The sequence below is a fragment of the Rattus norvegicus genome, chromosome X (assembly GCF_021556685.1).
Source record: "Rattus norvegicus strain SHRSP/BbbUtx chromosome X, alternate assembly SHRSP_T2T, whole genome shotgun sequence".
NCBI classification, from domain to species: Eukaryota; Metazoa; Chordata; class Mammalia; order Rodentia; family Muridae; genus Rattus; species Rattus norvegicus.
In genome coordinates, this window is record NC_141554.1 from 114,229,790 (window position 1) to 114,246,749 (window position 16,960).

Here is a 16,960-nt window from a genome sequence, read left to right on the forward strand (position 1 = left end):
AAGTTAGTATGTATTCACTCTTATAGGCTTTATGTGCCAATAATGTATTTCTCCATATAGAGCTGTTTTTCCTATTGAAAATAGATTTTGTTCATACAATATGTTCTGACTATGTTTTCTCCTCCCCCTACTCCTTCAAGTTCCTCCTAACTCCCTCTTCCATCCAAAGCCACCCTTTTTCTGTCTTTCCTTAGAAATTAAACAGACTTCTAAGGGAGATATATATATATATATATACATATATATACATACATACATACATATATATATATATACAAATATAACAAGATAAATAAGAAAAACAAATCCCCCCTCATTTGATCCTCCCATTCCAGACCTCCCATTCTATCTATAACGATTATTCTATTTCCCCTTCTTAGAGAAATCCATCTCTCCTCACTATCCTAACTTCTGTGGTTATACAGATTGTAGCTTACTTTTCAATGACTTAGTAGTTAAAACCCACATATAAGCAAATGCATACACACCACAGTTGTTCTGAATCTGAGTTGCCTCAATCAGGAGGATTGTTTCTAGTTCTATCCACATACCTGCAGTTTTCATAATTTCATTTTTATAGGCTGAGTAATATACTATTTTTTTTGTTTCCAAGTATCAATTCTGTTTTATTTGTCAACTGGAAAACTAGACAATCCTCCAGTGCAACAAGGTATTAATTTTTTTTTCTCTTTTTTTCGGAGCTGGGGACCGAACCCAGGGCCTTGTGCTTGCTAGGCAAGCGCTCTACCACTGAGCTAAACCCCCAACCCCACGACAACGTATTAATTAATCCTCTTCCTCATCATCACCAGCTCCAGCACCACCCTGGCCTTTCTTGGCATTCTTCCTCTTCACTCTGCCTGGGCGGCCACCACCATAAGGAGAACGGAGGGAGAAGTCAATGTGCTTCTGAGAGTCCAGACAAACAATGAAAGATGGGATGTTTACCACCTGCTTGCGGACCCTGATGTGACGTTGGCGGATGAGCACATGGGCATGGTGAATAGATTTGGCCAGGCGCAGCTTAAAGACCTGGGTCTGCAGCCTTCTCTCCAAGAAATCCTCAATCTTCAGGCCCAGAATGTAATCCAGCTTCATCTTGCCTTCATCCAGCACCACAATCCGAACAAGTCGTCTCAGCAGAGCGTTGCCTTCAAACAGATGCCGAGGATCCTTCTCGTCCAGCGTCAACAGCTCCCGGGCAGCCTTACGGATCTTCGCCAGGGTAAATTTGACCCTCCACACCTCATGTTTGTTCCGGAGTCCATACTCTCCAATCAACTTTAACTCCTGGTCGAGACGCGATTTCTCGAAGGGTCTCCGTGGGGTCACATAGGTTTTGTGACAAACCCAGCTTCTGGCGACCAGCATGTTGACTAGGCTAGGCCCGCTGCGCCTACGAACTCAGGCCCGTGACAAAGGTAATATACTATTTATTGTGTAAATATACTAAATTTTCTTCATTCATCCATTCACTGACAGACATCTAAGTTGTTTCCACCTTCTGGACATGAACAAAGCAGCAATAATCATGGTTAAACAAGTGTTTCTGTAGTAGGATGCAGCATAGTTTGGATATATGCACAAGAATGATATAGATGGATCTTGACACAAGTACATTCTCGCCTTTCTAGAGAACTGTCACACTAATTTCCACAGTGGATTTACAAGTTTGCCTTCCTACCAGCAATGGACAAGTGTTCCTCTTACTCCGTTGTCCTCACCAGCATGAGCTGTCGTTTGTTTTATTGGTCTTAGCTATTTTGATTGATAGACGATAAAATCTCAAAGTAGTTTTCATTTGCATCTCCATGCTGACTAAAAGTCTTGAACCTTTCTTTAAGTGTTTCTGAGCCATTTGAGTTTCCTCTTTTAAGAATTTTCTATTTAGATCTGTACCCCATTTTAATTGGTTATTTGTTTTCTTGATGTCCAGTATTTTGAGTTCTTTATGTATTTTTGATATTAGCCTTCTATTGGATATGTAGCTAAAAAAAAAAAAAAAAAAAAAAAACCTTCTTTTCCCATTTTGTGGCCTGCTGCTTTATCTGAATGATGGTGTTCTTTGCTATTCAGAAGCTTTTCAGTTTCATGAGATGCCTTTCATTAATTGTTAATATTGGTGTCTGCTAACAGTGTTCTATTCGGAAAGTCATCTTTGCCAATAAGTTCAAAGCTATTCTCCACATTCTTTTCTACCAGATTCAGTGTACATTGCTTTATGGTGAGATCTTTGATCCATCTGCTGTGGAGTTTTATACAGGGTGATAAGTATGGATCTATTTAGACTCCTCTACCTGCAGCCATCCAATTTGACCAGCACCACTTGCTGAAGATGCAGTCCCTTTCCCAGTGTGTCTTTGCAGTTTCTTTATCAAAATATCAGGTATCCATGGGCGTATCGATTTATCTATGGGTCTTCTATTCTATTCCATTAATCAACATGTCTGTTTTTTTGCCAATATAATGACATATTTATTACTGTAGTTCTGTAGTCCACTTTGAGGGCTGGAATGGCACCACCTCCAGCAGTACTTTTACCACTCAGGAGCATTTTGAGTCATCCTGATTTTTTTTTATGTGTTTCTAGATGAAGATGAAAATTGTTCTTTCAAATTCTGTAGGAATCACTTCGGATGTCCAGTTTCCTCAGTACTACTTACGGAAGAGGTCATGCTTTCACCAATATCTTTTTATTGACATCCTGGCCAAGCATCTGGTGGCTGTAACTGAATAGCTTTGTTTCTGTGTTCTGTATGCTATTCCACTGATCTAGGTGACTGGTGACAGGTGTTGTTTTAGGTACTATGGCTCTGTGTTATACTTTGAAATCAGGTGTTATACTTTAAGTATTCCTCATGTTGTTCAGAATCCCCTTGGCTATTCATGGTCTTGTGTTTGTAGCTGCATTTTTAAGTGAAGTTATAGAACCAATTTAATAAGGATTTTTTTTCGCTTTTCAGGCTAACTTGTTTTGCTCTCACAATTCCTATACACATTTGTACTTCCAATATTGTCTAAAACCCTCTCTCAAAATATCTGTATCCCAACCTTAGTCTTGCAGGATTATCAGATGCCAAAAAACCCTAAGACATGACCAAAAGGGACCAGAGATCACTCTCTGCTGTATTCAAAGCTGAAAACAGTGACTCAAAAGAGTTTTCCAGGAAAACAAAGCACTGGTTTACTTCGGAAAAAAGGCACCTATGACATGTTAAGGATGAGGGAGATAAAGTGTAGGAGGAAGCTGAAGGACAGCATTATGAACTTATGGAAGTGCGGAAGATCGAGAGTAACTGGTTTATAAGGAACTGGAGAATAGTGGTGTTGTAGTTGGAGAGATGGCACTGATTCAGAACTTAACTTAAAAGACATAAACAAGATATCCTTCTGAATTGTGGAAAGTGCAAGCAAAAGTAAATTGAATATAGCTCTGTGCATTTTGTACAGATTAGCTCATGTAATTCTTAGTCTTGTCTTCTGAGATCAGTGCGTTCATTATACCTACTCCAAGACTAAAACAAAAAACGAGGCAGGCAGGAAGAGTTAAGTAACTCTCTAACAATTTCAGAGCAACAGAACTGGGACTCAGTCCCGAGATAACGATCTCCAGAGCCTGTGCTCCTAACCACTGCAGGACAGATTTACACCGGTGTAATGTGCTTTCTCGGCTTAAGTAAATAAGGGTCGACATGGAACACTCAGATGCAAGAAAATTGATTGAGGGGGTAAAAAGGTACATGAGTGAAATACACATACATACACACGTTAATTCTACTTTAAAAGACAAGTGATTATTTCTGATCCTGAAAAAAAAAAAGAATACCACTCACTGTTCCTTGCTAATTCCACTTAATTATAGGTTAGAAATACTGTATGAAACAAGTGAAAGACTACAGAAGGAAAGGAGAGAGGAGGACAAATGGTGACCTTGGGACCTATGCAATAGTGGGTTCTCTGTATTTTCTGGTTGCCTTATATATCCCAGACATGAAACTGAAGAGGTCTTTGACTAAGAAATACCAATGAGTAGAAACAAAAAGTTCCCAATAAATGCCTATACTCCTTAGCCAAAGGACAAGAAAGGGGGACAACTTAGTGAGCCAGAAAACTTTTAGATAATAACTATTATTTGAGTCTAGCCAAGCACCACTAAAAATTCTGTGACACCCCCCATCCCACACATGCCAGTAAAGGACATGTAGGCTGCCTTCGACACTCGCAGAGCTATAACCAGGCAGCTAAATTTCAACAGGCTGTTGTGAGAGAAGCCCAAGTAGGGAACTGGGATTTTTATCATCGCAAGCTGGAAATAAAGACACCTCCTTGAATATCCACATGTCAGTGGAGACTACATGAGGAACTTGGACTTCTACCAGCATCCTGCAGTAATGATGTATCCGCCCCTGCCTGCTGCGGCGGGTTCACAGGAAACAGCAAAGTGTAAGTACTTTCCTCACAGATCAGCAATGCTAAGATCACCCTTTCCCCAAGGCAGATTATATCCACTATCAGATACCTGCATAGTCTTTTCTCTGCACTACTTACAATAGATGCAATGGCACGTGGAAAAAAGGTAACATTTGCTTTATCCTTCTCAGCTGGGAAGTGTCTGTGTAAACGACTAAGGCACCAGACGCCCCACCCCTCTGAAAGAATAATAAGGAACTTACAAAACTTCAGTGTCAAAGGAAGGTGCATGATAAAATTGGATCTCTACCCTCACCTGGAAGTAATAAGGGAAATGCCCTTTCTCAAAGCAGTTTGAGAAGCAGTCAGAATAGAAGTTGTAAATAAGATATCTGAGTCTGATATGGTGCACACAATATGTCCAGGTTGTACCTACAACTATGAAGATCTCAAACTTAGGTTAAAGACAATGGGTACATGACACCAAGATGACGGTGATATTATAATTTTCTGAAAATGTAATAACAAAATGAGACATGGCACCATATGTTTTGGGTCCAAACAAATTCAATATCAGTCATTTCCACACACATAAAATATAGAGTCCCAAACCTAGTACTACAAAAGTTTTTAAAATACCAATTAAAACAGCCAACCCATATTATTATGCATAGTGAAAACATACTTCATACCTGTGGGGGAACTTAAGTCATTCCCCCCAAAAGAATAATGTTCTTCCCTAAATAATGCTTTTAAATGGCAGAAAAGCAATTAAAAAAGAAATAATTAAACTTCAGGGGGAAAAAAACAAGAAAAAAAGCAAAAAGAATTGATAATTATTTTTACTCACATTAAGTGTTCTTATTATTCTCAATTTTTGAAGAAAAATGTATAAAATTTCTTGTTGTGACTCTGAATGAACACTAAAGTAAACTATACTGAGGTAGAGAAAAGAGAATACAAAGAGGGAATTAAGCAGAAAGCAGCCCTAATATATCAAAATCAGAATTGCATTAAATAATCTATGTATAGAAATTAAAAGAGTAGAAGGCTGGAAGAAAAATATAACCCAATCATAGGCTAGCTAGCAACATGTTCATACAAACTAAAGCAAGTTAAAAGTAGAGGAATGGAATAACATGCATCATATTAATATTAAATAAGAAAAGTAAGAGTGGTTGTGTTAATATCATATAGGTTAGACTTCAGACTTATAAACTTACCAAGGATAGAAAAAAATTCATAATAGCAAAAGTATCAACCCATCAGAGAAACGTAGGTTTGTAAATGTATGAGGATTAAACAATAGTGTTATAGAATGCTAAATAAAAATTTGATGGAAATAAAATGAACTGAGATTGTAACATCCTTATCAACAATAATTTGGAGAACTAGACAAAAATTAGAAAAGCTATTGAAGAATTCAACTATACAATCAATTATACATATTATACAATTATACATATTGATACATATAACTATGCACACATATATATTCTAAGTTCATATTATCTGAAAAATATTATGAGAAAGTAAACAAAACAGACTATATTTGTGACCATATAGTAAACTCTAACAAAACTGAAATCAATGAAGCCATGCTGATTGTGCTTTTCAGTCGTAATGAACTCTAATTAGAAAATGCATAGGGACATTTTCAAGCATTAGAAAACTAAATGACATCTAAATCATGCATCAAGGAAAAATATAAACAGAAAATTTAAAATATATTGAAATAATGATACTAAATGGAGAAAAACTTGAAACATTTCCACTAAAACCAAGAACGAGGCAAAGACATTCATTCACTCTTCCCACGTTCAATATCATGCTTGAAGTCTTAGCTAGAACAGTAAGACAAGTGAAGGAAATAAAAGAAATACATATATGAAATCAAGTATCCTTATTTACATAATATGTGATTTTCTCTATAAAACATCCTAATAGTTCCAGCAGAAAATTCTTAGACCTGATAAATAAATTCATCAAAGCACCAGGATACAAAATTAAAATAAAAAAAATCAGTAGCTTCCTATATATTAGAAACAAACATAGAAAAACGATATCAAGGAAATAATCCCTTTCACAGTAACCTAAAGAAATAACTTAAAATAAACCTAACCAAGGAAGGGAAAGACCTACACAATGAAAACTTAGAAACACTGAAGCAAGAAATTGAAGAAGATATCAGAAGATGAAAAGACTTCCCATTCTCATAGAATGGTAGGATTAATATTTTTTTTTGATGTGTCCTTTTTTTTTTTTTGATTTTTTTTTTATTAACTTGAGTATTTCTTTTTTTTTTTTATTAACTTGAGTATTTCTTATATACATTTCGAGTGTTATTCCCTTTCCCGGTTTCCGGGCAAACATCCCCCTCCCCCCTCCCCTTCCTTATGGGTGTTCCCCTCCCAACCCTCCCCCCATTGCCGCCCTCCCCCCATAGACTAGTTCACTGTGGGTTCAGTCTTAGCAGGACCCAGGGCTTCCCCTTCCACTGGTGCTCTTACTAGGATATTCATTGCTACCTATGGGGTCAGAGTCCAGGGTCAGTCCATGTATAGTCTTTAGGTAGTGGCTTAGTCCCTGGAAGCTCTGGTTGCTTGACATTGTTGTACTTTTGGGGTCTCGAGCCCCTTCAAGCTCTTCCAGTTCTTTCTCTGATTCCTTCAATAGGGGACCTATTCTCAGTTCAGTGGTTTGCTGCTGGCATTCGCCTCTGTATTTGCTGTATTCTGGCTGTGTCTCTCAGGAGCGATCTACATCCGGCTCCTGTCGGTCTGCACTTCTTTGCTTCATCCATCTTGTCTAATTGGGTGGCTGTATATGTATGAGCCACCTGTGGGGCAGGCTCTGAATGGGTGTTCCTTCAGTCTCTGTTTTAATCTTTGCCTCTCCCTTCCCTGCCAAGAGTATTCTTTTTCCTCATTTAAAGAAGGAGTGAAGCATTCACATTTTGATCATCCGTCTTGAGTTTCGTTTGTTCTAGGGATCTAGGGTAATTCAAGCATTTGGGCTAATAGCCACTTATCAATGAGTGCATACCATGTATGTCTTTCTGTAATTGGGTTAGCTCACTCAGGATGATATTTTCCAGTTCCAACCATTTGCCTACGAATTTCATAAACTCGTTGTTTTTGATAGCTGAGTAATATTCCATTGTGTAGATGTACCACATTTTCTGTATCCATTCCTCTGTTGAAGGGCATCTGGGTTCTTTCCATTTTCTGGCTATTATAAATAAGGCTGCGATGAACATAGTGGAGCACGTGTCTCTTTTATATGTTGAGGCAATTTTGGGTATATGCCCAAGAGAGGTATAGCTGGATCCTCAGGCAGTTCAATGTCCAATTTTCTGAGGAACCTCCAGACTGATTTCCAGAATGGTTTTACCAGTCTGCAATCCCACCAACAATGGAGGAGTGTTCCTCTTTCTCCACATCCTCGCCAGCATCTGCTGTCACCTGAGTTTTTGATCTTAGCCAATCGCACTGGTGTGAGGTGAAATCTCAGGGTTGTTTTGATTTGCATTTCCCTTATGACTAAAGATGTTGAACATTTCTTTAGGTGTTTCTCAGCCATTCGGCATTCCTCAACTGTGAATTCTTTGTTTAGCTCTGAACCCCATTTTTTAATAGGGTTATTTGTTTCCCTGCGGTCTAACTTCTTGAGTTCTTTGTATATTTTGGATAGAAGGCCTCTATCTGTTGTAGGATTGGTAAAGATCTTTTCCCAATCTGTTGGTTGCCGTTTTGTCCTAACCACAGTGTCCTTTGCCTTACAGAAGCTTTGCAGTTTTATGAGATCCCATTTGTCGATTCTTGATCTTAGAGCATAAGCCATTGGTGTTTTGTTCAGGAAATTTTTTCCAGTGCCCATGTGTTCCAGATGCTTCCCTAGTTTTTCTTCTATTAGTTTGAGTGTGTCTGGTTTGATGTGGAGGTCCTTGATCCACTTGGACTTAAGCTTTGTACAGGGTGATAAGGATGGATCGATCTGCATTCTTCTACATGTTGCCCTCCAGTTGAACCAGCACCATTTGCTGAAAATGCTATCTTTTTTCCATTGGATGGTTTTGGCTCCTTTGTCAAAAATCAAGTGACCATAGGTGTGTGGGTTCATTTCTGGGTCTTCAATTCTATTCCATTGGTCTATCTGTCTGTCTCTGTACCAATACCATGCAGTTTTTATCACTATTGCTCTGTAATACTGCTTGAGTTCAGGGATAGTGATTCCCCCTGAAGTCCTTTTATTGTTGAGGATAGCTTTAGCTATCCTGGGTTTTTTGTTATTCCAGATGAATTTGCAAATTGTTCTGTCTAACTCTTTGAAGAATTGGATTGGTATTTTGATGGGGATTGCATTGAATCTGTAGATTGCTTTTGGTAAAATGGCCATTTTTACCATATTAATCCTGCCAATCCATGAGCATGGGAGATCTTTCCATCTTCTGAGGTCTTCTTCAATTTCTTTCCTCAGTGTCTTGAAGTTCTTATTGTACAGATCTTTTACCTGCTTGGTTAAAGTCACACCGAGGTACTTTATATTATTTGGGTCTATTATGAAGGGTGTCGTTTCCCTAATTTCTTTCTCGGCTTGTTTCTCTTTTGTATAGAGGAAGGCAACTGATTTATTTGAGTTAATTTTATACCCAGCCACTTTGCTGAAGTTGTTTATCAGCTTTAGTAGTTCTCTGGTTGAACTTTTGGGATCACTTAAATATACTATCATGTCATCTGCAAATAGTGATATTTTGACCTCTTCTTTTCCGATCTGTATCCCCTTGACCTCCTTTTGTTGTCTGATTGCTCTGGCTAGAACTTCAAGAACTATATTGAATAAGTAGGGAGAGAGTGGGCAGCCTTGTCTAGTCCCTGATTTTAGTGGGATTGCTTCAAGTTTCTCTCCATTTAGTTTAATGTTAGCAACTGGTTTGCTGTATATGGCTTTTACTATGTTTAGGTATGGGCCTTGAATTCCTATTCTTTCCAGGACTTTTATCATGAAGGGGTGTTGAATTTTGTCAAATGCTTTCTCAGCATCTAATGAAATGATCATGTGGTTCTGTTCTTTCAGTTTGTTTATATAATGGATCACGTTGATGGTTTTCCGTATATTAAACCATCCCTGCATGCCTGGGATGAAGCCTACTTGATCATGGTGGATGATTGTTTTGATGTGCTCTTGAATTCGGTTTGCCAGAATTTTATTGAGTATTTTTGCGTCGATATTCATAAGGGAAATTGGTCTGAAGTTCTCTTTCTTTGTTGTGTCTTTGTGTGGTTTAGGTATAAGAGTAATTGTGGCTTCGTAGAAGGAATTCGGTAGGGCTCCATCTGTTTCAATTTTGTGGAATAGTTGGGATAATATTGGTATGAGGTCTTCTATGAAGGTTTGATAGAATTCTGCACTAAACCCGTCTGGACCTGGGCTCTTTTTGGTTGGGAGACCTTTAATGACTGCTTCTATTTCCTTAGGAGTTATGGGGTTGTTTAACTGGTTTATCTGTTCCTGATTTAACTTCGATACCTGGTATCTGTCTAGGAAATTGTCCATTTCCTGAAGATTTTCAAATTTTGTTGAATATAGGTTTTTATAGTAAGATCTGATGATTTTTTGAATTTCCTCCGAATCTGTAGTTATGTCTCCCTTTTCATTTCTGATTTTGTTAATTTGGACACACTCTCTGTGTCCTCTCGTTAGTCTGGCTAAGGGTTTATCTATCTTGTTGATTTTCTCAAAGAACCAACTTTTGGTTCTGTTGATTCTTTCTATGGTCCTTTTTGTTTCTACTTGGTTGATTTCAGCTCTGAGTTTGATTATTTCCTGCCTTCTACTCCTCCTGGGTGTATTTGCTTCTTTTTGTTCTAGAGCTTTTAGGTGTGCTGTCAAGCTGCTGACATATGCTCTTTCCTGTTTCTTTCTGCAGGCACTCACCGCTATGAGTTTTCCTCTTAGCACAGCTTTCATTGTGTCCCATAAGTTTGAGTATGTTGTATCTTCATTTTCATTAAATTCTAAAAAGTTTTTAATTTCTTTCTTTATTTCTTCCTTGACCAGGTTATCATTGAGTAGAGCATTGTTCAATTTCCACGTATATGTGGGCATTCTTCCCTTATTGTTATTGAAGACCAGTTTTAGGCCGTGGTGGTCCGATAGCAAGCATGGGATTATTTCTATCTTTCTGTACCTGTTGAGGCCCGTTTTTTGACCAATTATATGGTCAATTTTGGAGAAAGTACCATGAGGAGCTGAGAAGAAGGTATATCCTTTTGCTTTAGGATAGAATGTTCTATAAATATCCGTTAAGTCCATTTGGCTCATGACTTCTCTTAGTCTGTCTACATCACTGTTTAATTTCTGTTTCCATGATCTGTCCATTGATGAGAGTGGGGTGTTGAAATCTCCCACTATTATTGTGTGAGGTGCAATGTGTGTTTTGAGCTTTAGTAAGGTTTCTTTTATGTATGTAGGTGCCCTTTTATTTGGGGCATAGATATTTAGGATTGAGAGTTCATCTTGGTGGATTTTTCCTTTGATGAATATGAAGTGTCCTTCCTTATCTTTTTTGATGACTTTTAGTTGGAAATTGATTTTATTTGATATTAGAATGGCTACTCCAGCTTGCTTCTTCTGACCATTTGCTTGGAAAGTTGTTTTCCAGGCTTTCACTCTGAGGTAGTGTCTGTCTTTGTCTCTGAGGTGTGTTTCCTGTAGGCAGCAGAATGCAGGGTCCTCGTTGCGTATCCAGTTTGTTAATCTATGTCTTTTTATTGGGGAGTTGAGGCCATTGATATTGAGAGTTATTAAGGAATAGTGATTATTGCTTCCCGTTATATTCATATTTGGATGTGAGGTTATGTTTGTGTGCTTTCATTCTCTTTGTTTTGTTGCCAAGACGATTAGTTTCTTGCTTCTTCTAGGGTATAGCTTGCCTCCTTATGTTGGGCTTTACCATTTATTATCCTTTGTAGTGCTGGATTTCTAGAAAGATATTGTGTAAATTTGGTTTTGTCATGGAATATCTTGGTTTCTCCATCAATGTTAATTGAGAGTTTTGCTGGATACAGTAATCTGGGCTGGCATTTGTGTTCTCTTAGGGTCTGTATAACATCAGTCCAGGATCTTCTGGCCTTCATAGTTTCTGGCGAGAAGTCTGGTGTGATTCTGATAGGTCTCCCTTTATATGTTACTTGACCTTTTTCCCTTACTGCTTTTAATATTCTTTCTTTATTTTGTGCGTTTGGTGTTTTGACAATTATGTGACGGGAGGTGTTTCTTTTCTGGTCCAATCTATTTGGAGTTCTGTAGGCTTCTTGTATGTCTATGGGTATCTCTTTTTTTAGGTTAGGGAAGTTTTCTTCTATGATTTTGTTGAAGATATTTACTGGTCCTTTGAGCTGGGAGTCTTCACTCTCTTCTATACCTATTATCCTTAGGTTTGATCTTCTCATTGAGTCCTGGATTTCCTGTATGTTTTGGACCAGTAGCTTTTTCCGCTTTACATTATCTTTGACAGTTGAGTCAATGATTTCTATGGAATCTTCTGCTCCTGAGATTCTCTTTTCCATCTCTTGTATTCTGTTGGTGAAGCTTGTATCTACAGCTCCTTGTCTCTTCTTTTGGTTTTCTATATCCAGGGTTGTTTCCATGTGTTCTTTCTTGATTGCTTCTATTTCCATTTTTAATTCCTTCAACTGTTTGATTGTGTTTTCCTGGAATTCTTTCAGGGATTTTTGCGATTCCTCTCTGTAGGCTTTTACTTGTTTATTAATGTTTTCCTGTGCTTCCCTAAGTGTGTTCAGGTCTTTCTTGAAGTCCTCCAGCATCATGATCAAATATGATTTTGAAACTAGATCTTGCTTTTCTGGTGTGTTTGGATATTCCATGTTTGTTTTGGTGGGAGAATTGGGCTCCGATGATGGCATGTAGTCTTGGTTTCTGTTGCTTGGGTTCCTGCGCTTGCCTCTCGCCATCAGATTATCTCTAGTGTTACTTTGTTCTGCTATTTCTGACAGTGGCTAGACTGTCTATAAGCCTGTGTGTCAGGAGTGCTGTAGACCTGTTTTCCTCTCTTTCAGTCAGTTATGGGGACAGAGTGTTCTGCTTTCGGGCGCGTAGTTTTTCCTCTCTACAGGTCTTCAGCTGTTCCTGTGGGCCTGTGTCTTGAGTTCACCAGGCAGCTTTCTTGCAGCAGAAAATTTGGTCTTACCTGTGGTCCCGAGGCTCAGGTTTGCTCGTGGGGTGCTGTCCAGGGGCTCTCTGCAGCGGCAGCAACCAGGAAGACCTGTGCCGCACCTTCCGGGAGCTTCAGTGCACCAGGGTTCCAGATGGTCTTTGGCTTTTTCCTCTGGCGTCCGAGATGTGTGTGCAGGGAGCAGTCTCTTCTGGTTTCCCAGGCCTGTCTGCCTCTCTGAAGGTTTAGCTCTCCCTCCCACGGGATTTGGGTGCAGAGAACTGTTTATCCGGTCTGTTTCCTTCAGGGTCCAGGGGTGTCTCTGGCAGGGGTCCTGCCGCTCCTGGGCCCTCCCCCACGGGAGCCCAGAGGCCTTATACAGTTTCCTCTTGGGCCAGGGATGTGGGCAGGGGTGAGCAGTGTTGGTGGTCTCTTCCGCTCTGCAGCCTCAGGAGTGCCCACCTGACCAGGCGGTTGGGTCTCTCTCTCACAGGGTCTGGGAGCAGAGAGCTGCTGCGGGCCGGGATCCGCGGGTGTGGGACTTCCGGTAAACCCAGAACGTGCCCGGTTCTAGAGAAATTCTGCTTCCGTGTGTCCCAAGCTCACCAGGCAGCTTTCTTGCAGCAGAAAATTTGGTCTTACCTGTGGTCCCGAGGCTCAAGTTCGCTCGTGGGGTGCTGCCCAGGGGCTCTCTGCAGCGGCAGCAACCAGGAAGACCTGTGCCGCCCCTTCCGGGAGCTTCAGTGCACCAGGGTTCCAGATGGTCTTTGGCTTTTTCCTCTGGCGTCCGAGATGTGTGTGCAGGGAGCAGTCTCTTCTGTTTCCCAGGCCTGTCTGCCTCTCTGAAGGTTTAGCTCTCCCTCCCACGGGATTTGGTGCAGAGAACTGTTTATCCGGTCTGTTTCCTTCAGGGTCCGGCGGTGTCTCTGGCAGGGGTCCTGCCGCTCCTGGGCCCTCCCCCACGGGAGCCCAGAGGCCTTATACAGTTTCCTCTTGGGCCAGGGATGTGGTCAGGGGTGAGCAGTGTTGGTGGTCTCTTCTGCTCTGCAGCCTCAGGAGTGCCCACCTAGGATTAATATTTTGAAAATGACCATCCTACCCAAAGCAGTATACAGATTCAATAAAAACTTTATGCTTTTCTTCCCAAAAATGTAGGGAAAAAATGATACCAAAGCACAATAAGACCCCAGTTAGCCAAAACAATCCTGGAAAAAAAAACTGCTAAAAGAATTAGCATATATGGTTCAAGTTCTACTACAGAAGATAGCATTAAAAACAATATTGTACTGGCACAAACATAGACACATTGCTAGATGGAATATAATCATGGGCCAACAAGTAAGTCCTTCCACCTATAGCTACCTCATTTTTGACAAAGGTGCTAAAAAACATACACTGGAATAAAGACAGCATCACTATTAAAAAGTGGTGTTGGAAAACTGATCTTCTATGTGTAGTAGAAAGAAACCTGATCTTCCTTTCCTACCTTGATCAAAAATCAACTCCGTATGAATCAAAGATCTCAATGTTAGATTTGAAGCTGAAACTTCTAGAAGAAAGAGTAGAGTATATGCTTCACCTTTTTTTTTTTTACTGGTTAAGAGCTTTCTGAATAGAATTCTGGTAGCCCAGGAGATAAGACTAAAAGTTGACAAATGGAAATTTATGAAATTAAAAAAATTTTGTATATATGTATATGTATATGCATATAATTGGAGTTGTCCTACACAAGGGACATCTCCAGTATACCCATCCCAGAAGCCATAGTTGGCTAAATAAAATACTCAGGGCTAGATGTGCAACATTTCCTTTCGAGTTGTTGGTCACAAGTGTCCTAGAGATCCTTAAAACTACAAACAAAATTCCATTCCTACTGCTGTTGATTACCCAGCAGAATTTGGTTGTACTGCTCACACACCACAGACACTGGTCACAGGACATGAAGAAATTAAGTCAATAGCGACAAGGAACTTTTCCTCCAGCTGAATACTCCTCACATGCTGAAGGTGCCATGAGGCTGTTGGAAGGAAAAGAGTTATAATCGGTTTTACTTAGTTGCAAACCCTGTAAAATGCAAAAATGACTGTCATGGCAAGGCATGCCCATGGGTGCAATGGTGGCATATGTATTATAGGTACAATCAACTGTTTTCTGGTTAGATTTAAGGCCCACTTAACAAGAGGAAGCCTATACCTAAGTACAATCTGGGCACAAGCCCATAATCGGAACCTTAGGGCTGAGCATAGTCCCATTATTTTGCTAAATGGAAATAGTATAAAACTGCCTTCTAAATTTCTATGTTCGTACTATAACACAACACTCAGGCTTCAGCAGAACAATTTTTATGCTGGGGATGGGGGTTAATAGAGAAAATCACAACTCGTCAAAGTACAGGAAATAAGTGACCATGAAGTACATGAGCACAAATGGAATATCTATATCATGTGTCCATCCCAAGGCTCAGGGACCACCACAGAAGACAGACGAGAAGACTAAGATCCAGAGGTCAGGGAGCATCCAAGCAAAGCAATGTCTTATGGGCTTGATGGGACTGCTGCACTCATGAATTCGACAGCTGTAGCTGTCCACACAAGGCCTAAAAATGGTCAAGCTGTTCATATTCTAGCATGGAGTAGGAAAGAGTTCATTACCCCCCACCCATAAGTGAAGAACTGGATAATTGATGGCCTCTGGAGGAAGGCATGTCAGTTTTCCTTAAGGTTCCTGGTAGGTAGATAATGCTCTATCTGGTAGTCCAACACCCAGAATCCTATGGACAGCTCAAATTATAATCAATGGCTCATTAAGTTAATTAAAAAATATGTTGTACTGAATGCAAATGCAGATAAAACATACCAAAATATTTAGGACATACCTAAAATAACACCACGAAGATAAAATGCAGCAGGGCATACTTGTAATAAAGTAAAATATGTAATCAGTGACATATAAAGAAAAACAAGACAAACACAAAGTAACTAAACAGAGGAAACTGTCATGAGTCAATAGGGAATGGAGATTTCCATAATGTAACATTTTACATGTTTTTAAAAAAATTCTGATCTAAGAACTTCATACATGTACATAGTGTATTTAGATTGAAATTCCCGCCCCCATTTTCTCCCCCCCTATTCTTCCCTTAACTCCTTCATCACTTTCCCTCCCAACTTCATATGCACTTAAAAAAAACACACTGAATGCACTTAGTGCTACATACACACACGCACACACACACTCACACACACGTCTATGGGTATGGAGTCATCTACTGGAGTATTATGTTCCATTTCAGGGAACATATCCTTGAATAACACTGATTATCCCTCCCCCAGACACCAACAATTCCTTACAGCTTCTAAACTGTCAGGGGAACTTGATGGCACCCTCCTCTGTGTGTGCTGGAATGTTGGCTGGCTTGATCTTTTGCATGCAGTCACAGCTTCTGGGATTTCATATGAGCAGCAACACTGTTATGTTTGCAAATATTATTTTGCTGCAGCTGTCTCCTACATCTAGTTTTGCAATCTTTCAACCATCTATTTGGAGATGATCCCTGAGCATTAAGAGTGGCTCATTTTGGAACTTATTATCCACAGTTTTATTCTCTGCATATTCAACAGTAGTGGATCTCTGTATTAATTTCTTTTTTTTTTTTTGGTTCTTTTTTTCGGAGCTGGGGACCGAACCCAGGGCCTTACGCTTCCTAGGTAAGCGCTCTACCACTGAGCTAAATCCCCAGCCCCTCTGTATTAATTTCTAACTTTTGAAAAACCAAAACAAACAAAAAGCTTCTCAGATGAGGGCTGTGAGATGCATAAATCTATAGATATAAAAAAATAAGGTAGGGAAATAGTTAATAGTATATTCATTTAGCAGAATAATAAATAGCATTATTTATTACAATCTATGTATGACCTAGCCAGACACAGCATTTTGGCCCAGTGAATACCAGGTGAATTCAGTCTTATGGAGTAGACATTGACCAGAATGTGGTTGGTTACTTCCATAATATTTATGCCACTATTGTCCCAGTACACATATCTTGACAGCCTGTTCATTACTGTAAACCATAGAGTTCATAGCTCAGTAAGAGAGCTGCTTACTTTTCTCCCTTGACAGCATGCATATAACCTTCCAGAACTAGCAAAGTTACCAAGTAGTAATGAAACTTCCATGTCAGTATCAATTTGATTTCTCCATGTCCCATGACTCAAGTAATTAGCACTGTCAACAACTGGGTCTTACTAGGGTCTTTAGTTCTGGTGGGTAACTGAAAGTAATAATAGTGGATTATAGTGTTCAGGAGTGGGTCACTGGTACCGCACTGACTAAAAACTTGAAAAGATGGAATCCATTCCTTGCACCAATTTCCTG

The 16,960-nt window shown here is 39.6% G+C and overlaps 1 pseudogene across 1 annotated transcript; it reads right to left on the reverse strand.

The window, feature by feature from the left end:
• Window positions 1-780: 780 nt before the first annotated feature.
• Rps9l1 (ribosomal protein S9 like 1) lies at window positions 781-1,421 on the reverse strand (annotated as a pseudogene). Its single transcript, XR_015646676.1, has one exon. The product of XR_015646676.1 is annotated as a ribosomal protein S9 like 1 (transcript).
• Window positions 1,422-16,960: the final 15,539 nt, after the last annotated feature.